Genomic DNA, 7,260 nt, shown 5'->3' with positions numbered 1-7,260 from the left:
TTTTAAATAAACTTTTTTTAAACTGCACACGGCCCCACCTCCATCCCCGCTGCCCTTCGTGTGTCTGTCAGGACACGCAGCCCCTGCGCTGTGGGTTACACCAAGGTGCCAATGTAGAGACTAAGATGGACAGAGCAGGAATCCCTCTCTTCTCCAGGACATTGTCTGGAGTCTCCAGTGCAAGGCAGTAAACAGCAGAGGGGGGGGAGGGTCCGTGGCGCTTGCAGGTCGACCTCAACCTGCAGCCGCGGAGAAAAGCAGTGGGGAGAACCGGCCTGAGGCCCCGGCAGCTCCCGGCCCCGCACGGGGCTCTGCTGGCGGCTGCCGAGTCCCTGAGACTCCCGCCCCCGCCCGCGTGGCGGCGCCTCGCTCCGCACCTGCGGCAGCCCCTGCCCATGCCGCCTCCGCCCGCCCCGCCGCGGCCCGACTTGGCTGAAGTGGGGGGTCCCGAGCTCCGGTCCCCACAGCCGCCCGCGCAGAACCCCGCGCCGCCGCCTCGGGTCCCGGACTCCTCTCTGCCGCTCTCGCTCCCGGGATGAGAAAAGTTGGCGCCGGTGAGCGCGTTCCTCGGCGGCGCGGCGCTCTGGGTCCTCCGCGTCAGGGCGTCTGCGGAAGCGGCTCCTCTGCTCCTCGTGGGACGCGGCCCAGACCCCAGAGTGCTGTCCTTCCTGGCATTGCGAGGCTGGGCTCCTGCTGCCTCTTTCCTCCTGGCGTGCCACCAGCGCCCAACGATGGGGGAGGTGAGCAGGAGACAGCGGGAGCGCAAAGCTCCTGAGGACTGGGGGGGGCGGGGCGACAGCAGCCTGGAACTCCCGCGGCAAGATGAAGAAAGATCCCTGGTTCCCGGATGGAGGAGCTGAGGCTCATTAGCAGCCTGTCCGCGGAGACGAGGAACCCCGCCCACAAAAACGGCTCCTGGGTGCGACCAGGACAGCGTTGCGAGTAGCAGAACGGTGATGGGGCGGGGTCGGGGAGCGAGTGGGGGAGGTGAGGGTGAAAGTGGGCTCGGAGGATCAAGGGCAGAAGGTGATCTGAGGCTTCTGACTTGGGAAGTGTGCAAAATAAAGGCTTTGCCCGCCTTCTCCAGTAAGTACTTCATTTCCAAGCTGTGCCTCAGTCCTCCTGGAACTCCCATCTTCATCTCTAAGCTCCAAACCTGAAAAAAACAGCTTTCAAGTAAGAACGTAAATCCCTGGTTTCTGTCAATATGGCTTTTGCGAAGCTGAAGACCCGGCAGAGTAGGGTGTTACAAGTATATCGTATGCGGTGGTGAAAGGGTTAACGTTGTAGGGCAGGCTGACATTGCCCTCAAGGATTTCCACTTAACTTGCTATAAGCTTACTTGGCTCCTGTCTGATGACAAATGTATAGGTTAATTTAAAGGGGACGAAATCTCAGTGGACAATCACTGCCTTCTAGTGTGGTCCCTGTCTCTGGCACTGAGGAGATGCAAGTTACATGGAGAGCAGGCACCATTTCTCTGAAGAGTGTGATTTAAAGCTGGGGCTTTCCAGCTTGTGAATTATTGATCTCCAATGTGATTCAGTCCTGGAAACAACAATATTCAAGGGACTACAACTCCCTGTTCACCTTTCATTGCCTGACCACCTCTAGTGAAACCATAAAGACCTTCCCCTATGAAGAAAGGGATTGTAAGATTCCTGGAGGCTGAGCCCTGGGGAGGGAGAGTGGGTGTGTGGTGAGCTTCTGCAAGATAGAGAAACTAGCAGGGCTGAAAGTTAGTGATTTTTTTTGGCCATGTCAGGAAGTCTTATGTTTGGGTGAATAAATCTGAAACTCTCTAACCTATCAGAAGTGTCAATTTAAAGTGAACCTGGAAACTTAGTGACAGATAGTAAAACAACAGCTTTGGTGGTGATCATTAAAGACCATTTAAAAAGTTGTCGAGGCTACCACAGAACAGGCAGTGAGGGCACTAATCAAGAGTGGGTAAAAATGGAACACATAAATAAATGGAAGTTTAGATCTGGAAATTACAAGTTTACTCTTTGAAATATGCACAGATTATCCAGCTCAGTATCAGTCACCATACCTTAATTTGTAATGCAATTGCTCCCAGAGACATGACACTGTATGCCCATTATTAGCTTTTAAAATAAGTTGAACAGTTTACAACACAGATTTACTCCTTGGGAATTCTGTTGTACATTCTTATAGATTGTGTATTGAGGCAAATCATAACAGCATTCAGCATTGATAGTCCTGTCCTGAGAACACCCACACTGCTCTAGTATCTTGCCTTAGGACAAGGGTTCTGCTTTGTCATTCTGTAGAATATTTTATTGAGGTAACTGCAGCAGAGATTTCATCAGCTCCTGGAGACCTCTGACTTCACTGCCTACCTTAACAATCATCTTTTAATATCAGTAAAATATTCAATACTATTAACACATCACCACTAAAATAAGCATCTCACCTAAATCTAAACTTACAAAATGTTTCCCTTCTCTTGGTAGTTAACTCAGAGTTGCTGGCTTTAAGTGCATCAAATATTATAAGCACTGTGAAACGAACTTTTGGACTAGAAATAAATACTGTTACACTAAGCTGCAAATTATTTCTTAATCCTGAAATATTTTGGCCTGAAGGAGATTATGCATCTTTGGCAAACCGAATGTTCACTTAAATGACAATGTTTTGGCAGATTGGGTGTGTGTGTGTATACATGTGCACACACAAGCCCAGTAGAGACAAGTGTGGGTCAGGCTTCGGATAGGTGGCTTGCAGTAAGTCTACTTAAGGCTATTGAATGTAATAAGTAATAGGGGAAGTGACTTAGTGTTTCAGCACCCAAAGTTGGCTAAGTAGTGAGATCTCTCACCTCTGAAGTCTATTTCCTAATGCCAACCTCCTCAGCCACACATTTTCAGTACATATGTTCATGTTTTCAAAAAGGGCTAATTTCATCGAAACACATTGATCTGTTTCAGCATCATGAAGGAGGTAACGTTTAAAGCTATTTTTGTAAATTTGGAGCAGGGAGGATCAGATGAAACTTAGATGGAGGAAACTGAATTAAATGAAAGCAGAGTGGAGACCTTGACTTCTAGTCCTATTTGTTATGTATCCTTGACAAGTTGTAGTAGTAATCTGTGTTTGAATTTTCTCATCTGTAAAATGGGGTCAGTGCCATTCAGAATTCATCCAGAGCATCACATAATTTGATACAAATAACGGTATTGTAAAGTCCTGTACATGGGTATGTCACTGCCTTTCCACTATTTTTTTCCTCAGATTAATAGACAGTTCATTAACCCTAAATCTAATAATAAAATCCAAGACTTACGATTTCCCACTTAGATATCCTACCCTAGAAAGAAGCACCATACACTGTTAATATACATCTTTGGAGTTCTCTGATCATCTAAAAGTTGCTGCTAAGAGAGACTAATTATTATAATATCTGAATGACAGGTACAAACTGATGGTAAAAATTGGGTGCTGCCCCTCTAACTTTTCAAGAATTCTGGATGGTTTCCTTGCAGCATTCCTCTCTCTCCTGTTCCTTTTGCTGATGCTTTTGGGGAAGGCTTTTGAAGATGTAACTGTTGCCTTGTACATGATTAGTACTCAGAATTTTGTATGGATTAATTAGCTAATGCTGGTTACCATTTTAGAGTACAATGGAAGACAGAATTATACACACATTCACAGACAAAGCACTAAATATATTAAAATTAGTACATGATTAGTACTTTCCTGTGTGTGTGTGTGTTGGGTATGTTTTGTTGTGAATGTTTAGTGCAATTCCCAAAATTTGAGAGCCATTATTTAAATTCATTTACTAATACAGCCTTGTCATATGGTACTGCCTTTCTCGATAGAAACCTTTGCTCGAATGCTAGAACTAGACCCAGTGGGGGAATCTTGTGGCATGAAAGATGCTGAGTAGTAGGGACAGTTTGTCGCGAGCAAGAACCTGTTTCATCTGCACCACTGTTTATACGTGTCATGTGCTGTGATCTTATTTTACATGTAATATGTAGTACTTTGTGTCTGTGAATGTGTGTATAATTCTGCTTTCCATTGCGTTCTCAAATGCTAACCAGCATTAGCTAATTAGTCCATACAAAATTCTTATTAGGTAGATGGTTTTATTCTCTTCACATTTTTCTGCTAAACATAATTTAAATGTTTCACTTCACTGTTTCTTTAGCATTAACAATGTTGTTCAGAGATGTTAACGTAAGACCATTATCTGCAGTATATTACTTACATCATTATGATGGTATTAATGCTGCATTCTCAATTACGTGACTGGCTGCTTGACATGTGCTTGTGCCATCAGCTATTTTTAAGCACATGTATCAACACAACCTTGGTAATTACACTGGGCCAAGTTTTTTGTTTTAATAAAATGCTTTTATTTAGCATCTCTTAAATTTTCACAATCTTGTGAAGGTGGGATTATCACTCATTACACAAAACTAAGGTTAAAAAAGATCGTTGACTTGGCCAAGATGATGTGAATGGTCAGCGATAGAACACAATTTGGAATTCACATTGATCTGACTCCAAATCTGCCTTAGACTTTTAATGTAGAACTTAGAAATCAGATCCTTTTAAGAACTGTCTGTAAAATTATTCATCTTGCATGGATTTTAGCGGCAGCTGCTAGCAGGCAAATGTTGGTAATGGAAGCTTTATCTTATGAAAAATCTCTGTTCACATTTTTATTCTTTACCTTTAAGTAGTAATTGCATTGTTTTCACACTGTTCTCTTCATCTTTAGAGTCTTGAAATCAATGCTTGGGTGATTATTTGATCATTAGGTCATCGGAAAATCTTGAGATCTGGTCTTTTTGTTAATAGATTTCTAAATGAGCAACTAAATCTGATTTTATTTCAGAATTGACTGAAAACTGTTTGGTGTTTAAGTTTGCTTTTTTTTTTACCTGGCTTTTTAGATTTTAGTATAATTGGCATTCTTTAGCAAACTTTTTTTTTTTTTAGATGGAGTCTCACTCTGTCGCCAGGCTGGAGTGCAGTGGCACGATCTCGGCTCACTGCAACCTCTGCCTCCCGGGTTCAAGCGATTCTCTTGCCTCAGCTTCCCGAATAGCTGTGATTACAGGATTGCACCACCACGCCCGGCTAATTTTTATATTTTTAGTAGAGACGGGGTTTCGCCATGTTGGCCAGGCTGGTCTCTCTTGACCTCATGATCTGCCTGCCTCGGCCTCCCAAAGTGCTGGGATTACAGGCATGAGCCACCGCGCCCGGCCTACATTTTTTTTTTTTTTTATGATCAGGGCTCTGATCCTAATCAAAAAACGCAAATGCAATGTGGTATGAAAGGCAAGGTGTTACACAAGAAAATAGTATAAGATATGAAGGTAGACAGACCTACGTTCAAATATAAGACCGCCTTAATATCTAAAAAGTAGACTACCTGCATTCTGCTTTCTGAGAAATAATCAGTAGCTTTTCTGAAGCCCTGCCTAGGCTTCCCTCAATACATTAGTGTCTTCAACCTGAAAGCATTTGAGCATCTTGCATGTGTAAGCTCTGGGGAAACAAAGATACCACATTTAATCTATGCTTCTGACTTGAGAGTATGAAAACCTTAGTTGGGTCTTTTCCTATTCATATGCGTACGGTTTATAGAAGCCTCGAAATTTGAAAGACATTACTTAAATCAGGTATTGATATTTGCAGTAAGATGTAAAAGCATGTTAGTCTGATTTATATCTTTGTGTTGGCAAACATGCAATATTTGGCTACAAAATGCATAATCTAGGAACAGAATTTAAATCTTTTTGAAATTTACTGTTATCCTCCAGAAAAGATAATTAATATTGACTGAGAACGATTTACATCTTTCATAGAAAGTACTCTCAAAACCGTAGAACTGGCCAAGCACAGTGGCTCATGCTTGTAATCCCAGCACTTTGGGAGGCCGAGGCAGGTGGATCACCTGCGATCAAGAGTTCTAGACCAGCCTGGCCAACATGGGGAAATCCTGTCTCTACTAAAAATACAAAAAAAAATTAGCTGGGCATGGTGGTACAAGCATGTAATCCTAGCTACTCAGAGTGAGACAAGAATCGCTTGAGCCTGGAAGGTGGAGGTTGGAGTGAGCTGAGATCACGCCACTGCACTCCAGCCTGGGTGACAAAGTGACTCTGTCTCAAAACAAAAATGAAACAACAAAACATAGAATTGGGCACAAAAATGCATGGAGTATTTCATTAATGGTGTTAAGAATTGCAAATATTTATGGAGTATTAACTGTGCCAGAGAAAATGCTAACAACGTTATACTTTTTCTTATTAACTTTAAATTGTGTAGATATTTTCTGAGCACCTGGTATGGTTCCAGTCACTGATCTCGATGTGTGTGAAGTGGTACAAAATGTTATGATCATATGAGACAGTAGAAGATGTATGTTACCTGAAGGACAAAAGTGCTAGAGTAAAGATGAGATGGGAACCTTCTGGCTCAGATGGTTATGAAGGCTGTGGCAAGAGTGGTACTTAACCTAGATCATGAATAGGAAGGATAAGTTTAAAAGGAGGGTTTGAAATGGCTGTAAGTACAGGATAGATAAAGGAACTGCAAGAACAAATGTAGAGAGGAGAGAGATTAAGATTCACTCATCTATAAGATCACTTTAGAATGAATGTAGGTATATTTCATGCCCAATGAGAAACTGAAAATCAATGTCAGGAAAAAAAAAAAATCAGTTAGCCCTTAAAGACATGATTGCCCTGGTTTGCACATTTAAATCTCATCTTGGATGTTGTTTCTTTATGCTGGTTTCTCACATGGACAGTGTGAGGGGAACCAGACTGCATGGCATGAAATGGTCACTTCTGACGTGAGCTGGCTCTGCTCAGATCAAATGGATGCAATAGTCAAAGATTGGCAAGAAACAAAGGTGAAAGCTTACTGTGCAAGTTTTATAGTGAAAGAACGGTCTAATTTAAAATATAGATAGGGGAAAAAAGGACCAGAATGCTCTGAAGGAAATCCTACATGTACATAAAAGATTCCTATAGATCTCTGGAATGTTTCTATACCACCCTTAGATCAGTAAGGTACATTTTTGCTTTTTTTCTAAATGCTTCATTTCTGAAGAATTTTGTCACATTACTTCAGTTTTATTCTCATCATAGTCCTAAGCGTGCTAATCATCATAGTCTTAAGTGATAGGACAGATATCATATTATATGGGAGATGAAACAGAAGAACTGCTGATGTATCAGTTGTTGGAAGAAGAGACTGAAACTTAGGATG

Source organism: Pongo pygmaeus, chromosome 8, assembly GCF_028885625.2.
Source record: "Pongo pygmaeus isolate AG05252 chromosome 8, NHGRI_mPonPyg2-v2.0_pri, whole genome shotgun sequence".
Lineage (NCBI taxonomy): Eukaryota > Metazoa > Chordata > Mammalia > Primates > Hominidae > Pongo > Pongo pygmaeus.
The sequence above is the reverse complement of the archived record's forward strand: the minus strand, read 5'-3'. Positions refer to the sequence as shown.